The sequence below is a fragment of the Rhineura floridana genome, chromosome 1 (genome assembly GCF_030035675.1).
Source record: "Rhineura floridana isolate rRhiFlo1 chromosome 1, rRhiFlo1.hap2, whole genome shotgun sequence".
NCBI classification, from domain to species: Eukaryota; Metazoa; Chordata; class Lepidosauria; order Squamata; family Rhineuridae; genus Rhineura; species Rhineura floridana.
Window position 1 is genome coordinate 288,307,372 of NC_084480.1, and position 17,893 is coordinate 288,325,264.

General features: G+C 42.1%; 1 protein-coding gene across 5 annotated transcripts in view; it reads right to left on the reverse strand.

The window, feature by feature from the left end:
• The window catches only part of NCALD (neurocalcin delta), an 82,520-nt gene that overhangs the window by 16,331 nt on the left and 48,296 nt on the right, over window positions 1–17,893 (reverse strand). Inside the window, exon 1 of one of the 5 annotated variants that reach the window (XM_061604576.1) lies at window positions 11,428–11,507. The exons of 2 other annotated variants lie outside the window; for them this stretch is intronic. The gene's annotated coding sequence lies outside the window, so the exon portion shown is untranslated. Of the gene's footprint in view, window positions 1–4,014; window positions 4,159–11,427; window positions 11,508–17,893 lie in introns of those variants that run through there. 2 more of the 5 variants (XM_061604575.1, XM_061604574.1) reach the window with 2 other exon arrangements.

A 17,893-nucleotide genomic window follows, 5' to 3' on the forward strand; every position in this document is an offset into this window, starting at 1 on the left:
ATTAGGCAAAGCCAGATGGCTGCCTCAGGCGGCAGATGGTGGGGGTAGGGAATGGTGGCAAGGTTTGGGAAGACAGCCTGCCTGTGCCTCCTAACCTAGCGTGTGGCCCTCCAAATATGATATCCCATCACCAGTGTAAAAATAAAATTTAACAGCCAAACCATCATCTATTTCTGAAATGGGTGTGTGATCGTTTCCTTTACCTCAGGCAGCAAAATATCTTGAGCCAGCCACATGCAGGAAAGATCCCACTTCATGAATAGAAATCACTTCACAACTTTTGGGCAAGGCTATATCCACACCATACATTTAAAACACGTATTTATTGAATTTGTATCCTACCCTTCCACTTAAAGAGTCATGGCTTCCCCAATAAATCTTGGGAACTGTAGTTTGTTAAGATGCTGAGAATTGTTAGGAGTCCCTATTCCCCTCTCCATGCTATAATTCCCAGAGATTGTTATACCTCTATGGGAACTTTGCCCTTTTGTGATACCATATTGCCCTTTTGTGATAAGTGCCCAATACCTGTAAACCTCAACAATTTGTGGGAAAGTGTGTGTTCAGCGTTTCCTTCTAAAATCCTTGTAATTCCCTTGCAGAACTAAATGCTGTATATAATACACACTTTCTTTGTAGCATTCACTGCTTTATATTTAATTGCTTTTAGCTGCTTGATGATGCTCAACAGGGCTTCCCTGTTCAAACAAAGCACCTAACATCATTTTTTTCGAACAGCTTTTTCCTTTCTCTCCCAATAACTTCTAATCCTGATGTTGCCAGGACTTGATCATTAATGCAAACCCACTTCAACAGTGCACAGTCAGTGCTCTGCATCTCATCATGCACATCACACCACTGGACTCCACAAGCTTTTGCTCTCCAAAGTAGGAAGCTGTATTTGACAATTAATACTGTGAACCGATCCAAAAGAATGTGTGTAAGTAATTCACAACAGGTTACCAGAGTACATTTCAAGCACTCCAGTTTCTCTTATTTTATTTTTTCTTCTTCTCACTGCTCATAAGCTAAGGATATTATCACCTTTTCCAGCTGCTCACTTTTCTTTCAGGGGACACTGAACTAAACCACAGCTAACAAACTGCAGACGATATCTGGAAAGGCTTCCCAAGATAAAATGCTTCAGTCCATTAAATGTACTTCAAACCTATACCAGAATTTCCACACAGTTCTAGAGGCCTGCTTAATTTTCCAGCCCAGTGTTTTCAGAGGAGAACTGAGCTTGGTTATGGAAAAAGTACTTTAAACAAAAGCAATAGCTCATAATGTATGGGAAGCCTTTAATTTCAATGTTCTGTTTTCTAACAGCAGCAAAAATATTTGGGACTCCAGCCCCCATAGTGGCCAACAGCACAGGGAATATCAATCCTCCTATCAATAAAATCCTCCTGTTATAGATGTGTTCCTGAATATCAGCCTATAGTGTTGGCATTAACATTCTTGCAATCGTTATGCTTTGAGCACTGATTACACCAGCATAACTGTCGGTGGGGGATACACATAACCACTTAGCAAGTGGTAACTTAACACACTGCACATAACCACTTGATAAGCTCATCATCTGTGGCTTCTTGCTACATGTTGAACCCAATAACATTATTCTCAACCCTGTTCAGAAGTTATACTAGCAAACAGGGAAAGGTAAAAAAATCAATCTTGTTTGCATTTTAATGAAAAACTACCTAATTTGTGAATCTCGAACCAATATTCAAAAAGAAATGCAGCTCGCCTTCAAGATCCACACTTCTTTGAATGTTGTGAGGCCATTCTCCAACCAAACTATGTGTACAAAAATGCACATATTAGAAGAAAGTTGTGCATAAAAGCACATATGTTAAGTGAAAGTAGCATACAAAAATGCATTATACTAGGCAAACATTGCTTGTAAAAATGTGTATATTAATCAAAACAGCATACAAAAATGTTTTTATTAGGTGAAATTCATATGAAAATGCTGGTGAGTTTGCACAACAATTTTTGCAAATTTCTGCAGAAGTGTGGAGAACTGAATTTAGGATTAGAAAAATGAGGACATGAGAAAAACTGACCGATACGTCCATCTCTACTAGCAGGTAAGTAGAATATGCAAGTGGGGAATGTGGGGACAGGCAAATTAACTGCCCCATCACCATCTCCATGACCTTCCATGAATTGGCAGGCAATCATTTGCAGCAGAGGAGTTTGCTCTACTTGCATAGGCTCCGCACATGATGTAGAACCCTGGAAAATATGGGTCCTACATCACACAGAGGATCTCCACAAGTACAGAAGGCTCCCTGCTGTAGATGGAAGGGTGGACAGCTCATGTGCTCATGTCCACTTATGTGTTCTATTTTCTTATGTGCACATCTCCTGAATGGGGTCTCTGTTTCCCAGATTTCTGATCAGGTATAGCAAAAATTTTCCTTGGTGTTTGGAAGGACAATACAGTTGATGAGACAACTAAGTAGTAATAAAGTATTTTCTATCCTAAGCATTTAGATGATTGTACACTATGAATCAAGACCAGGCAGCAAAATTGCTGGAATAGTAATATATACTTTAAAGGAGGCTATATGAAAATAGTTAAAAGATTTTCAAATTAAGACATTTAAAAACCAACTAGCAACAATTCACACCATGCATAGAGTGTCCCCCTTAAAACTCCAATAAAATGTTAGTAAGTAAAGCTGCGTTGGTAAAAAATCTTTTAATGGGATTCGAGAATGACTGAGAAAATGAAATGAACAAATTGTATCTACAGGTTATCCAACTATCAGTCCATATCCCAGAATATAAATATTAATCAACATCCATCTGCAAGGCCACTGAGAAAGACTTTCCAGTCGAAACGCGTCTGACCAACATATGCACTTTGAATTCTCTGGGTATTGAGTTTTGCTAATAGGCCATTGCTTAGTAGTCAATTTAGGATAACAGTTTGGTACTGTTTTTATTTTCTCATCCTCTATCTTGTATGGACATGGGTCCTACATAGAATTTGTCCTTTGGCCGCTTTTGTTTTATTATATGTACTACTGTATGTGCACTTTTATGAGTATTTTTATTTGCCAGCATACACGTTTGTATTAAAACATTTTATTTCTACATACATTATTCTCTACGTCTATACCCTAACTCTCTGGAGTAACACAGTAAGTAAAGCAGTGACATCATATAAGGAAGAAAGTTTTTACACACAGTAAAAGTGCACGTGCTAACAGTCCCTCTGGGCAGGGACTATGTTGGCACGATTGAAATTGTACCTTGTCATCTGCTAATATTGGCTCATGTTGTATAACCTGAAAGTGAACCTTTTTCTTCCACCCTTAGCACCCAAATTTTAAAAAGAAAGAAAAGGAAAAAAAGGGATAGTCCAAACAGGAGCAGCTGCGCACCGCTCTCTTCTCTTTTTTGTTTTTACTAACAAGCTTAGAGATGTTGATGGATTTCAGCATCAGAAGAGAAGGCTTTGTCCCTTTAGATTTACTCTGGCAGAGATATGCTACAGCTGCCCCATGCTATCTCCCACTTCTCTTTATCATTCTTTTGTGCTCTCCTGGCAGGAGACTGAAGGCAACAGTGCTTTCCTCAGTAGCTTTAGCATCAGGAAGAATCATGATGTGCAGTGTGGCAATGGGGTTTTGGACTTCGCTGATAGCAGCCACATAGGTCGCTTCCTGGTGAAACATATATTGAGTCATTGTCCTGATTTGTTTTGCTCAAAGTTTGTGCAGATTGTGCATCGCTGCAGTGTCACATCTTGCACTTTCCACTGTAGATTTTCTGTTACTTTTCTTATTGCAAAAAGTCTGATTTCCACCCCCCCAGGAGGATTTGTTGCTATTTATCGCAATGTAATACATATAAAAACATTTCTTAATATTCACCATTCACTTGATGATTATTTATTTTAATTATTATTTATTTGATTTATTACCTGCCCTTCACCATAAGGTCCCAGGGCGGGTTACAGCAATTTAAAGATACAATATTAAATATTATTTCACTCACTCACAATATTATTTCACTCATGGTTATGGCATAGTCGAATAGAAGGCAAGGCAGAGGAGCAGCAGAGGAGATGATAGGATGGCAATACACTGCAAATTAGACCTCCACCAAATCATTCTTTGGCAGCCCCAAACACTCTTGCAAGTGCTGACACGGGCATTGAGCACAAGCAGAACGGGCTGCCTCACAGTTTATTGCAAACTAAACTTGTTAACGCCTAACATGCCATACTGTTATCTTGCTGTTGCAGACTCTACTAGGGCTGTGCTCAAGTGGCCTCATGAAATTGGGGAGGGGCTCCATTTTAATGACTTTCTCCAGAGGGAAGAGAAATTATCCCAACAATTTCACCATTAGATGTGGCACTAGCACGGGTTCTTTTTTTAAAAAAAATAAGTTTTCTTTTTGTACAGGAAATGTATTGTCAGCCTGTCCACTTTTTTGCAACTTCCACAGTGCCAAAGACCTTGCATCGTTCTTGGGTATTGGGAGGAAGAGAATGGGCAGCCACCACACACACAAAAAGCACAGATAAAGTTCAGTTAAATTCTGTAAAGTGGCCTTTCCCCTTCCACCCCCCCAAAGAGGTTAGAAATTTTACTAGAAAAAAATGTTGCCTTCTGATAAATTCCAGCTCCTCTCTAATTTCAGTGTTCTTCTGGAATATAATTCTAACAGTGTTTTCATTTTTGTTAGGTCACTGATAAAAAAATCTGGAGCTCTGCATTCTGATGGAGATTTAATCCATTTTCAGGATTTCTAAGAAAATATAAAAAATAGTTTCTAAGGCATCAGTAACTTAACAGGCAGACACACAGTGGTAGAAGCTTTTATGGAATAGAGGCCATTTCCTCAGGCGCATGATGCGTTATAGACAGACACGCATGGACGCGTGCGTGCAGACACACATGGATATCGGGAGGGGGGCACTGTAAACAGTGGGGCCCAAAAGCTTGAGGGCAACATTTTCATGCAACATATGCCACAATAAATCTGTTAGTTTTTATGGTTCCACTAGACGTGTGTGTGTGTGTGTGTATGTGTGTGTGTGTGTGTGTGTGTGTGTGTGAGTGTGAGTGTATGTGTGAGTGTTTCCATAATAGATGAATACAGTTACCCCTCTGGCATTAAGCAAATATGGTACTTTTTGGAGATTAAATTGGCATTCTTGAGCATATGGAGTTAACATTCTCCACTGGGAATAAAGCTTACAGAGAGAAAAACCCACCATATTGTTATAATCAGAGTTCAGTCCTGAAAATCTTAGCCTGATCCCCCAAATAGTGCTTGGGCAGATTTCATGAAAATCTGTTCCTCTCTCAAGCATATGGGGTAACAACTTAGTGTGGTCCTCTTCAGACTTAATTTCGCTCTCTAATTTCCTGACTATGGAAATGGCAAGAAAGCAGGAATGTGTACTGGTATACCTACTAAAAATCACCCATGTCCCCAAAGCCTGTCACCATTATGGCATATCTACAATACTCTTTATGCCACTGTAACTGTCACAGCTTTTCCCAAAGAATCCTGGGGACTGTAGTTTGGCAAGTGTGCCGGCAATTCTGTTATAGATCTCCAGCTCAGCCCACCCCAGGATTTTATTTCCCAATGGCACCAACAGAAGTCTACAGTGTAAGTAAGGAAACTCCTCCCTGTCACCTTCAGGTCTATGTCTTGATTGGCTCAGGGTGCAAAGTGCCAAACCATTTCTTATCAGTACAATTCTTAAGTCACTGACCAACCTTGGCTTCTAACAGTCAGTGTGGGGGTTCAATAAAGCGGCCATCTGTTCTTGGGTGCCTTTTACTTCTATAGGATCCTCTCTCCCAGGAGCCTTGCAGCAAGCTGTGGACCCTATGGGTACACTTCCTCCTGCTCCCTTAGGTATGCTTGATGTCAGGTTGAAAGCAAAAATGAGCACTGCTAGGAAACCCATCTGTCTTTCTCTCTTAGGGAGGCTGGGACAGTTCTTTTGACTTTTCTTGGCAGCTGTATTCTCAAGACGACAGAAAAATGTATGGTTTTTGCTTTAAGATGCCACTGAATTCCATACCAGTGGGAAAGTTGGATTCAGTTTTCACCTCTTGCAGAACTGCAATTGAACTGAAACTGGAACTTATTTCAATCTAGATCATTGCACTGATGGGGCAAGGTAGAAAGCCAGACTAGGTGTACATAGAGCCCTTCAGTATGGGTGCAATGCAATGGCAGCATTGCATCAGACTGATGGAGGAGGCTTCTGTACGTACCCAGCACGAGGACATCATCACTCCGTATTGCCATGGATGCAAAATATGCCCTCCTGATTACTCATGGACAACCAGATTCTGCCAGAACGTCAGAGAGAAAATCCTAGGATGCCAAACTTTTTCTAGAGTGGAACTGAGTGGTTTCTACCACTTCCAGTATTGTCCATGCTCAGTGTCTGAGTCATCCTTTTATTTGAAGGAATGCTCTCCAGGCCAAATTAGTGGCATACCTTCCTCAACAACATGTGGGTTGGTTTGTTTGGATGAGACATTTGGAGCCTCTAGCGCAATTGGATTTGTATTGTTAATTGTGCAGGGAGATAGATGGTGAATGGTCCTGCTTTTGGTCAGAGGAGATTACAGGGTGACCTTCTGTTCCCAGTGGTTTAAGGTGTATCATTCTGTACACGTATTTCCTGCTGCTACTTTGTAGCAGGGAATGCAAGAATGTAAAGCCACAGAAGTTATACCTTGAACAAAGAAATGAATGGGGAAGGGCCAAAGTTCAGTGTAGAGCATCTGCCTTGCATGCAGAAGGTCCCAGGCCCTATCTCTGGCATCTCCAGATAGAGCTCAGAATGTTCCCTTCCTGAAACCCTGGAAAGCCACTGCCAATCAAGTAGGCAATACTGGGCTAGATGGACTAAATGAATGAAACAGATTTATGTATTTACTTGAGAAACCGCTTTACCCTATATGTGCCAACTCAAGCACTTCACTCGGTGGAAAAGGAACTGTTACAGGTTCCACATAATACTCATTCAGCACTTGTAAGAAATTGTTCTTTTAGTGTGGCAGCACTTGCTCTTTGGAAGTCCCCGCCTATTGACATTGCTATATTCCTTTCGGCACCTGCTTAAAACTTTTTTGATTAGGCAAGGCTATCCAGACACACAAATGTTGATCTGTTTTAACCTTTTTAGTTAGTAGCTGTTTTAATCTTTAAAAAATTACTTGTTTTCCACTGTTTTAATGATATTTTTAATGTTTTTTGTAAACCGCTTAGAGGTCTTTACATTCAAGCAGTATATAAATTTTGTTAAATAAAATTAAACTAATTAACTAACTAACTAAATGTGTGGATTAACATGGACTGGAAACTAGAGGGCAGAGGCAACTGTGTTGATTCTTACTATGCCAATTGTCACTTGGCCAGCATCCATGGGATGATGAGCCGTTCAATGTTACAGCAGTCCCGAGGGATAAACTTATTTAAGTATTGATGCGTAGCTTTTCAACTGTGCAATGTTCAAAGCACCAGAATAAAACTCAAAACAATTACTCTAATAATAAAAACACAATCAAGCAATAGTTAATGCAACAGCATTAAAATATCAGCAAATGAAGTCAACAAAATAGCTAAAATTCTGAATTTAAGACCCAAGCAGCAAAAATGTTGCAGTGCTCTAAAGGAATCCTATGTGATCATGCAAATCAATGCAAAGTTCTATTCTGTCTCTTGGAGAGCTGAGTTTTAGATGTTAGAAACTCAGCTGTTTTTATAGAATCCATTGCTACAGACAGATCATTACATGGAACAAAATTGATTGTTGAACCATAACACTGTATTATGGGAACTTGCACAACTTTTGTACCTTCATCTGTTTTGCAAAAGCTCAGGCAAGGCAGGAATGTTAAGATCACAGCAGGGGAGCTGGCAAAATCCCTCTCCTCATTCCAGCTGGCGGTGACTTTATGTTGTGCCATTCTTTCAATAGAAGGCTGTGTATCAAGGCCACAGTGACAGACGCTTTTAAAAAATGTGATTCCTTTTGGCTTCTAGGATAGGAAAAGCTTAGGAACCTGATGAGCTATAGAAAATTATTTAGAAAACTCTTAAAGGGCTCTTCCAAATGGCCAAGAGTTACACTTCCAAGGGCTCAGAATCCAATACTGGCACTCGATCAGTGGTTTAGTTAGGTAATTTTAGATTCTGGACGTCTTACAGGGAGCCCTCTCTTTAGATGTTAAAAATGAGTATTTATTTGGTCATTTTAAAATGTGATAAGCAGTGGAGACTGGTGGCTCCAATGTCAGTGGGGCAGTGAATCTGTCCCAGTCTGAACTTTCAAGGACCTGTCCAAGGTGCTAACAGCTCTTTGAAAGCTGGAACTAAAACCCAGAGTGGATTCACTGCCACACTGGTATTGGAGCCACCAGTCTCCACTGATGGTAAGCCAGACCAGCTGCATTTGGAGACCCTCCTACTCAATACTCAATCTGGTAAATGGAGCCCTGAGCTCCAGCCCCAAACTCCTGCCCAGACGGTAACACTGGCTCAATGAACCCCTCCCTGACATAGAAATTTTATCATTGGTGCTATGCTTATTGAGGTTGATTCAGATCTTCAATTTTCTTTTTGGTGCTTAGTGATATCTCTGTATCCCTTTCGCAAAGGGAGTTGTGAGGCCATAACTTAGCGTGGACTCTGTACCAGATCAATCATTCCTAACATGAGCCAAGCTGGGGGATCTCTCAAGAAACTTTCAAAGATTGGGTAAATCTTGAGTTACCCCACTATACACAAGCCCAAATTTTCATGATATTACAAGCCTCTCAATACTTATGGCAATTAATCATAGCAGAGCAATGGAACCTACATGTTCGGGGACAGTAGCATAAAATGTCTATTACTAGTACTACTATTAGTACTGCTATTACAGTACTATCACTGTCCTTGCTAACGTGCTGTCCTGGTAAGCTACTCTGGTTGACAGAATGCCAGACTAGATGTCATGCAAGCATAAATATAAGTGGCCACCCCTTAGCCATTGGGGTTCTTGCCCCGAACTATGGACCTGATTCTGAATAAACCTAAGCTGTCTCTCAACTGTACAACTCCAAAGAGCCTTGACATGAAAAACAGAGTTAGTCATCAATAAGGATGTAAGGAGGCAGTGGTTTTCATCCCATCCTCTGTTTGTCACAATCTGCACTCTTTCCATTCTGCTACAGCTTGGTGTCCATTGAAACCTACATTATTTGTTTCACCAGTGCTTTTTTTATATGGTACTCATCGGTACTGGTATCTCTTTGTTTCCTGCTCATGGCAGCTATTTTATGCTGGCACCCGTGGCACTTTTATTAAGATATGAGCCCTTGCCCCTTATTTTTCACCAAAAAAAAGCACTATCTCACTCTCCGCTATAGCTGAAACGAATGTAATTAACTTCAATGCATTTCAATGGAAGGGAAATATATAAAAAAACTCAAGAATATAACCTTTTTATGTAATGTTTGTGGACTAAGAAAATAAAGAATACCACGTGTGTTTGCTTGTGTGATTTCCATTCCTAACCATGCAAATTGTGGCAATTTCCACTCCCATTGCTGTTTCCGATGGAATTCTCCAACATTCCTAATTGAAGATTAGCAAGAGGCAGACTTCTCATCCAAGTTACACCTGCAAAATTTCCCTCTTCTACACAGCCATTCAAGATGCAGGAGCCCTATCCTCTTTTGCACCTGACCGCCCTGCATGCATCTGACTAAGCATGCACAGGAGTGCACTACTAGACTTTCAGATATAACTGCTGTGTTTGCCACCACAGATTAACATGGATATTGTTTTCTGTCGATTGCTAGTATGAGATAGGAATCCTTCAATGGCTGTCCTACGTTCCAGCTGTGAGCCCACACTGGCTCTAGGTTGGTCTTTTTAAAAAGACTTTTAACAAATTCACAGCATTGCTGAACCAGACGTGCTGGAGCATTGATAATAATAATCCATTTGCATGAGCTAATGCAATATTTTGCACTTTGCAGATGAATCATTCCTTTGTAAATAAGCATTTTGGTCTTCCTGCGAATATCCCGATCCTCGAACACTCTAGGCTTCATTTGGGAGAATGCGGCACTCGCAGAGCTCAGACAATGCTGAATTTCAGTGTCGATGTCAGCTTTTACAGAGAGATAGCTGCCAAGATAGGAAAAGTGATCGACATTCTCCAGCGTCTCACCATTAAGCTGGATTGATGGTGCTACAGATTGATTGGTTCGCACTTGCTGATGAAGCACTTTGGTTTTTTTGATGCTAAGTGAGAGGCCAACATCACTTTGCAGATGACAATGAAATTGTCTAGTTACTGCCCTGAAGTTCCTATTAGTGTGGGTAAAGGGTACACAACTGAAATCCCTCTGAAGGCCAATATTGTGTTTGTACTAACGCCACTGCATTAACCATGGATGCGAGGAAGCATTTTCGTTACAATTTTAACCAACTGTTTTCTATTTCAGTCCTTTCTCTTATTTTCCTATATGTGTCATCATGTGGGCCCTCTTCTGTCTGTACCACTATAGATGTCTCTGGACCTCTTACTGTGTTTTTCTTTTGCTGTCTTCATGCTGTAGCACCATCTCTTATTTCCCTGCACTCCATAGTGAACCCCGCTCTCCAAGGGTGCCCAAGGTGCGTGTGTGTGTGTGTGGGTGTGTGGGTGGGTGGGTGGGTGGAGGGGGCACTGCCCCCCAAAATTCTAAAAATTAATTATTAATTTTAATGTGCATAGACACATGCACACCCAGCTAATCAGTAGGAAATTTAGAATGATCTCTGAGACCACTCCCATTAACAGAGCATTCTCAGCTGCATTCTCTTTTTCTGTTTCCCTACCCATGGATCTCTCTGTACCCCCTTTCCTGTTATCTTGTTTTTTCTCTCTGCAGCTCAAAGCACTCTTTCTTGGTATCACAAGGAAAGGTCTCTCTTCACCTAATCTGTTGCCACCTTTTCTCTATTTCACTACCCCAGTGATGTGAGGTGGAAAATGCTTAATTTCCCCATGGACAATCTTCCATTTACTAAGTTCATTGGTAGCCAACCAACAAATGGATGCCAATTGCAAATAAATATTAGTCAGGCTTGGTGGTTTCCAAGTTTTTAGCTTTTTTTACTAAATACAGGTAAAGTAAACATTCCAAAATAGGTCACTTTTGAGGGCATCAGAAAATTTTCTAATGTACACAGAAATATTTTCCAATTCAACGTCTGACAGGAAACGAACATCACTGCTCTGCACCCCACCTCTCAATTCCCATCCATTCAGTCTTTATTTTTCTCTTTATCTCTGTCAAAGCCCATTCCATCCCTACTCCCTCTAGTAGTTGATGGGGCAGGGCAGTGGCACTTACCTGACCTCCCATCACCAACATCTCTGCAACTTACCAAGAGGGAGAGGAGGCGGCAGCAATGAGGTTAGTGTATGTAAATGCACCAGTAGAACCAAGCCAGTGCTCCTGCTGGTGTGTTTCCACGATGCTGAGCTCTCTCCCTCCAGGTAAGCTGCAGCAACAATGGAAAAATGAGGTCAGGTAAGCACTGCCCCACCAACCACTACAAATTACTCCTCCTTGATGAGTTTGGCTGCAATACCACTGACATCTTTCAGCTTGCCATCCTATACCCACTTACCTGGGAGTAAGCCCCAATGAACTCCATGGGACTTACTTTTGTGTCCAAATGTATAAGATTGCACTGAAATTCATCCCAGTTAAGGAGGCTGTGACAGGCTGAAAATGCTATTTTAGGGCTCATCTGCATGGTGGTTTACTGTGTGTTTTGTGCTACTTACATCTCCTTTAAATTTGCATGGTTCATATGACGTTACTGGCAAACAGAAGCTATCACACAGTTTTCCCCCTGTAAATCCGTACTAACCCAATCCACTGATAATATGATAAGGGAAGAAAAAAAGTCTTCACTCCGTATCTCTAGTACTTGCAGACGCTTAGCTCCGATGCTTTTAGGTGAGTGTGTCAATCGTTCCCCTCCCCAAGCCTACTATCTCCTCCTCCTTTCATTTTGATTCCTGTATGCTGACAAGCAACTTCCAGCTGCTCTCCTATGTTCTGCTGGCCTTTTTTATGTTGCTGCAAACAGTGTCTTCATTTTCTTTTTCCCCTAACTTGTGCACAAAAGCATAACAAATATTTGTATTTCAGCTGTATCCTAACAGGGAAAACTGTGAATGGGAAAAAGCAATTGGCAGCTAACATTGAGCAGGAACTGCGGATGATGCAAATGAAAAGAGAAGGTAAAAGAAGTGTGTTTCCTAGGAAGAAATGTCCCATGTAGATGAACGCTTAGACTGCATTAACAGAAGTATTTATTCCCCTCTATTCAGCAATGGTTAGACCTCATCTTGAGTACTGCATCCAGTTCTGGACACCACACTTTAAGAAGGATGCAGACAAACTGAAACAGGCTCAGAGGAGGGCGACAAGGATGATCAAGGGACTGGAAACAAAGCCCTATGAAGAGTGACTGAAAGAACTGGGCATGTTTAGCCTTGAGAAGAGAAGACTGAGGGGAGATATGATAGCACTCTTCAAGTACTTGAAAAGTTGATACACAGAGGAGGACTAGGATCTCTTCTTGATCATCCCAGAATGCAGGACACAGAATAATGGGCTCAACTTCCAGGAAGCCAGATTTCAACTGAATATCAGGAAAAACTTCCTAACTGTTAGAGCAGTACAGCAATGGAGCCAATTACCAAGGGAGGTGGTGGGCTCTTCAACACTGAAGGCATTCAACAGCCACCTGTTGGGTATGCTTTAATTTGGATTCCTGCATTGAGCAGGGGGTTGGACTCGATGGCTTTATAGGCCACTTTCAACTCTACTATTCTATGAACTCCACCATGTACCTTTAAATTAGGGAGAGGGGAGTAAAGCAGATATAGCAAGAAAGGCATTTCCCCACTTCTAGTGAGCTTTTGATGCTTCCCACAGCTGTGGGGAAAGGCCACTGATATTTGTGTATTTAGAATCCCTTTGGGGACTTGGAACAGACAGGGAAGGAGGGGCAACAGTTGCCCCCAGGCCTTCTGTTGTGCAGGGGAAGTTCAAAGCCAATTATTGCTTCAAGCAGGTATGGAAATTCGCCTTGTTTGTCTGCAAGTCAAAACCTAGCATTTTAATATTCAAGACTTGGAAGAAAATCTACCCCCCTCCCCAAAGAAGCACAGTTTGCAAATCCCAAGACTAACGATGATGTATCTGTTCTGATTATGATTCACCATGATCAGTAATGCATTTAATCTACACAGAGTCACAGACACATCTTATTGCTATTCAGTGCAAATACTCTCTTTGGAAACACTGAGTGCTAGTTTGAAAAAGTTGCCTTGAACCTTCTAGAATGATCAGAACATTCACAATCATGCATTTCATCTGGCAAAAGTTATTTAAGGCTCTACAGATTTTACAGTTCATAATTTATATGATGCCTCAGCCATTCCCACAAAGATCTGATGTTTTAAAGTGTTTTTACTGCTTTTATTTTTTTTAATTTTTTTTTAAATTTTTTTACAGGCACCTGGTAGGCCACTGTGAGAACAGGATGCTGGACTAGATGGGCCACTGGCCTGATCCAGCAGGGTCTTCTTATGTTCTTATGTTCTTTTGTTTGCCACTCTGGGCTCCTGCTGGGAGGAAGGGCGGGATATAAATTAAATAATAAATAAAGATATGAGTCTGGGGGCATGGGAGGAAGGGAACCAAGAAAACTGCAATCCTGCCTCAGAGCTGGTTTTAACTAAAAAAAAAAAAGTAGTCCACTGAACAACTGGGTCCAGGTATATGTGATGCCCTGATACAGAGAAGCCTTCATTTATATGTAATGTAACCTTCAAAAAACTGGGAAAAATATTAATATTCATCAAAATCTGTTATGTGGATTTGAATCTCTATGCTGTACCACAGGTCAGCTATGGGGAACCTTTGATCCTCCACATGTTGCTGAACTACAACTCCCATCATCCCTGGCCAGTGGCCATGCTTGCTGAAACTAATGGGAGGTAGTTCAGGAACACTGCGAGGGCCAAAGGTTCCCCACACCTGCTATAGGCCATATTCTGAGGATACCTGAAAGGGATTAAGTCAGGGATGGGGAACCTGTGGTCCTCCACTCGCTGCTGGATTCTGACTCCCGCATCCATTGGCCATGCTGGCTTAGGCTGATGGAAGTTGGGAGTTCAGCAACATCTGGAAGGCCACAGATTCCCAATTCCTGGGTTAAGTCTACAGCTGGGCAATATCTTTATTAGGACTAACCAAAATGTCACAAAATATCAGCAAGCTTTCTAGAATGCTTCATCAGGCATTATGTTAAGACAAAGCAAAGGGAGGGGGGAAGAGAAAATAAGGAAAAAATTAAAACCCCAAAAGAATAAAATATCAGCTTTCCCGGTATAAAGACTGCTGTATTTCTCTGTCTGGCTCACCAGGAAGCTGTGTGTTTCGTTTAAGGTCTGGGACAGATCAGGGTTACAGTCAGGCTTTATGTTCTTAGAGAAGGGGAGTAGCCATTGCTTCTTTACCCAAAATCCTAGGTGTGCAACCTGATATCAGCAACATCTACCAGAAACTTATTCAGCCTGCAACTGCCAACTTGGAACAGAGTCTAAAGCTGACCTTATGGCTGCAACACCCTGCCATTTTTTGGGGGTGTGTGTGTACTTCTTCGGTTTTTAGTTTTCCTCTTCCCTCTTCCAATGTGCCAGATGAAGAGTTCTTCTTCTTCTTCTTCTTCTTCATCATCATCATCATCATCATCATCATCATTATTATTATTATGATTTGATTTATATCCTGCCCTTCCTCCCAACAGGAGCCCAGTTCTTGAGAAGTTGAAAGTCTGGTTGGTTCTAATAAAGGCATTGCCTAACTGATTTTTTTTAATAGTTTCATTTCTTCTTGTAGTCTAACACAACTACCTTTGCTTTTTCTGAAGATCATTATTCACACTAACAGTTTTTACAACCACTTAATTTACACTTTCAAGGTGGCTAAACGGTTCCCCCTGATTCTCTTTCACTGTAACGATAGGGAGGAGCATTCTGTGCCATTTATTCTGTACTTATTTCATGCATTCATGCTACAATCCTATACCTATGTACCTGGGAGTAAGACACATTGAACTCGATAGGATTTACTTCTGGGAAAACATGCACAGGATTGCATGGTATTCCACATCCATATCCCAGAATATTCCACTTCTGCCTTTAACCACAGGAAAACACGGGTAATGCAGCAACTCATTTGGGAGGCATGTCCACTTTCCCAAATTATGGCGGATCCTAAATGTGTGCTGGAAGAAGGAATGCCCTCAGTAGCAGCAGCATAATGGGAGGGAAATGCAGGAAGAACAGATATTTTCACAATTGCTAACAAAAATAACCAGGAAAACAGTGACTTATTAGGGCAGGTCCACACCATACATTTAAAGTGCATCCAATGCACATTCAAAGTAAATGACTTTCTCCAAAGAATCATGAGTGTTGGGAATCTGTAGCTCTGTGAAGGGAAACCCACAGTTCCAGTCATTCTTTGGGGGAAGTTATGCACTTTGCATGTGTATTGGATGTGTTTTAAATGTATGGTGTGGATCAGTGGAGGCCCCTCATTAAGGGCAGTTGGGGCGCTGCCCACACTAACCACCCTAAACCTCCAAAACTATAGCCCAGTCCCTTCTCTATTCCTTACATTCATATTCAATATATTACCTATAGCCCAGTGTCCTTTCCCTGCTGTCAGGCCCAGGATGTGACTCAGGAACCAGACCAACGGCTGTAGTTAATTCGTGTTTTATTAGGGTAATGTCCAAACAAAGACTGCGTTTTCTCATGAAGCAATACAGGGATACAGGTCCTGCAGCATTGGGAGAAAGTTGACAGAGCAAGGGACTTCTTCCCGCCTGTTCTTTAAGAAGGGGCCAAACGGGCGCGCAATCTTTCGCTCCTCCTTAACTGCCCCTCAGGTACTGCCCGCCTTCCCCCCCTTCTCTCCTGTCTTTTCAGCTGTCTGCGTGTGCGCGGTGAGGGGGGAAGCATCACCCCCTCCTCTTCTGAAGTTTCCGATTCCAGGATGGGGGATAGGGGAGGGGCTGATGGTAAACTGCCTCCCCGCTTTTCGGCTGTGAGCAGCCCTCCCTCTTTCCCCTCTTGCTCTGAGCCTGAAAGAGGGGGAGGCGTGAGAATGTCCAGGGAGGGCTCAGGCTCCCCGTCGCTAAGCGACCTTATGACTGGCAGTTCCTCTGTTTCGTCTTCGCTCCAAAGGGGGGAAGTTCCTCCCCCTTCCCTCTGCCATCCATCCGAATACTCTTCTCCCAACTCTCCGGGATCCAGCTACCCGGGATTGGGACCCCAGCTCTGCCTTCCGACACCTGCACAGATCCACACCATGCATTTAAAGCACATCCAACTCACATTTAAAGCACATGACTTCCCCCAAAGAATCCTGGGGAGTGTAGTTTCCCCTTCATAATTATAGTTCCCACCACCCTTAACAAACTACAGTTCCCATGATTATGTGCTGGAATTCATGTGCTTTGAATGTGCTTTAAATGCATGGTGTGGATCTGCCCAAGGTTCCTTACATTCATATTCAATATAGTAGCTCACATTTAGAGACACTCTTGTTTCTGTCCATCTTTTGTTCTGGCTAATCATCTCTCAATAGCACAGCTAATCACAATCATGTCTATGGTCCTATGGTCCTGTCTCCAGGGGTAACATTCTAGTAGGAGTGGCTTTGGGAGGGCAAGGGTTCCCTGAGCACCTCCAGGACCTCCATTTTGATTTTATTATCCATTGAATAAGCTCTAACCAATCAGAAAGAGTCCCTCAGAAATACGTTGGAAGTTCCACAGCATTAGGGCAGGGCTATGAAGAACACTTCAATCTGAGTCAGTTAGATGCATGCATTTGCAACCTGCATTGGCTCCTCTCTGAGTTTGCGTTGCTATTCCCTCACTTTTGCAAGCAGCAGGCTAACGCAGCAGGAAGCATGATTCTTTCCCTGCAGCCAGCCTTTGAAAGCAGCAGTAACATTTCTGTGTGAGTTCAGTTTAGTATTTGATAGTGCAGAGTAGGTGGGTGGGTGTATGTTGCTGCATGGAGAGCAAGGGGAAAATTGCAGAGTGGTATGGGGGGCATTCTTTGGTCCTGATGGACCTTTTGCTGATTGTTGGAGGAGAAGAGAGGGGGGGAGGATCGCAATGGGGGGGTAGAACCTGGCCCTGGCCCTCACAGGCCTTTTGCTGACTTTTGGAAAGGGAAGGGGAGAAGGAGGATGGCAGTGGTGGAGGGGTGGGCCTTGACTTTGGCCCTAATGGGCTTTTTGGTGATTATGGGAGGGGGAGGGGGAGGAGGGAAAAGCAAGACCCAAATGGATTGCTCTGTGTGTGTGTGGAGGGTGATTGATGTTTTGCTTGTAACCAGACGAAAGAAAATAGTGGCCACTGTGTGTGTGTGTGTGATGTTCCTGCTTATATTGTAAATATGGTAAGTGCTGGTTATATGGAAGACACATGGTAAGTGGAGTGAAAGAGGAGGGGGGAGTACATGAGCAGTAGAATGCTGGATGATTGGCTGGGCGTTTGAATGGCTGGGAGTATAAATGGAAGAATGACAGTTGAATCTGGGAGGTGGTGAAGTGAGGTGGTGTTTGGTGGTGAATTGTGAGGTGCAGGCTGGAGAGGTGGATGTTGTGGAGAGTGAGTCGGAGTTCTGAGGCAATTAGTAAGAAGTCAAGTGTCAGAACATATATGAAACCATATGCTTGCGAAACATTCCTTAAGTAATCTTGTTATTTCTAGTTCTTAATAAATATTTCTTGGTTAAACATAA